This window comes from Myotis brandtii, unplaced genomic scaffold, assembly GCF_000412655.1.
Source record: "Myotis brandtii unplaced genomic scaffold, ASM41265v1 scaffold1020, whole genome shotgun sequence".
Classification (NCBI taxonomy): domain Eukaryota; kingdom Metazoa; phylum Chordata; class Mammalia; order Chiroptera; family Vespertilionidae; genus Myotis; species Myotis brandtii.
This window is the reverse complement of record NW_005353406.1, coordinates 602,216-604,056: the sequence shown is the minus strand read 5'-3', so window position 1 is coordinate 604,056 and position 1,841 is coordinate 602,216.

Here is a 1,841-nt window from a genome sequence, read left to right as displayed (position 1 = left end):
CCTATTGTTCGGGGTTGCCTGCTTTAAAACAGCTCAGCCAACGAGAGAGAGAGAGAGAGAGAGAGAGAGAGAGAGAGAGGGAGAGGCTAGGTGATGCACACGCAGAAAGCCTTGGTAATGGCTGAACATGGGTGATGGGTGTATGAGGTGCATTGTATTTTTCTCTCTAGTAAGTATCTTTGAACTGTTTTTACATTAAAATGAGTAAATGCTCTTCAAAGGAAATTTTAAAAAGCCATTTGGGGAGAAAATCAGCATAGATTCACATTTGCATAAAGGAAATTTTTTTTTTTTGAGAGTCTGTTGATTAGAGCTTGGAGCACCAGTGAAGTAAGGAAGGGTCTCGGATAGAAGCAGCAGCAGGAGAGAGCCCGGTGGGCTGTTCTGGCTCTAGGAACGTCGTGGGAAGGAAGTGGGCCAAGGCGGGGCTGCTGTCCGCTCACTGAGAGGCAGAGAAGGGGGCCTGGGGGCAGGTTGGGGGTTAGCCTGGGAGGAGCTCCCCTGGTGGCCAGTCTTGTGGGGACCCTTGGAGTTTAGGAGAAAGAAGATTCACTCGAAACAGAGATTCAGGTGGGTGTGCCCACGGAGGGCGTCCCCCGAGGGAATTCCTGAAGGATCCGCAGGACACTGATAGAGCAGTGACTGAGGGGAGAGTGGGAACTGGGTAGATGAGGGACAGAAACCCAAGTGCCACTTTCTGCTCTTACTTTTTAAAAATAAACTTTATTTTTAGAACCATTTTAAAAATAGTTTCTTGATTTTTAGAGAGAGGGGAAAGGAGAGGGAGAGAGAGAGAGAAACATTGATGTGAGAGTGAAACATCCACCCGCTGCCTCCTGCACACCCTCTACCAGGGACCGAGCCGGAAACCCAGGCATGTGCCTGACTGGGAATCGAACCAGCAACCTTTCAGTGCATGGGACGATGCCCAGCCAACTGAGCCACATGCTGGCCAGGGCTTTAGAACCATTTTAGATTGACGGGAAAATGGCAAAGGTGATACAGAGTTCCAATGTTATATGACTACCAACCAGCTGGGGCAAAAGACCTAGGTGTGGGGTGCGGAGGGCATGGGAGGTGAACTTGAACCTGACAGCACACCTGTCTTCCCCCCCCCCCCCCGGGGGCCAGCAAGCCTGCTCAGTTAGTAAGTGTGGACTGGTTTCTCCCGGGTCCCCCGCACTGGTGGAGGCCCTGGCACACAACCTCCAGCAAGACAGGCAAGGTCCCTGTTCTCACGAAGCTTATACTCTGGTCTGGAAGCTTATAAAACACAAAGAAATGACTTCCATCAGTGGTGAGTGTATATAAAAGATACAGCCATCTGATGTGGCAGAGGCTGCTTTGCCAGGAGGGGACGTTGAGCTGGGTCCTGACTACCAAGCAGCGGGGAGGGGTCACTGGAGGGGTGCCTTAACCCAACACGGCGGGCGTCATAAAGAGACACACCGCCGGGGCCAGCCCGCATGGCTCAGGGGCTGAGCGGCGACCTATGAACCAGGAGGTCACAGTTGGATTCCTGGTCAGGGCACAGGCCCAGGTTGCGGGCTCCATCCCCAGTGAGGGGTGTGCAGGAGGCAGCTGATCCATGATTCTCATCATTGATGTTTCTATCTCTCCCTTCCTCTCTGAAATCAATAAAAAAAATTTTTTTAAAAAGAGACACACGGAGGGGGATCCTGGGGAGGAGAGGGGAGATGGAGGGACGTGCGGTCAGGGTTGGGTGTGTGGGCCATGATGAGTCTGGATTTTATGTTGCTGATTTTCCAGGGGAGGAGGGGAGCTGGTTTATGTTTCCCGATGCCCAGAGGCCATTACAGGAGGCTGGCTGGCATATGGCA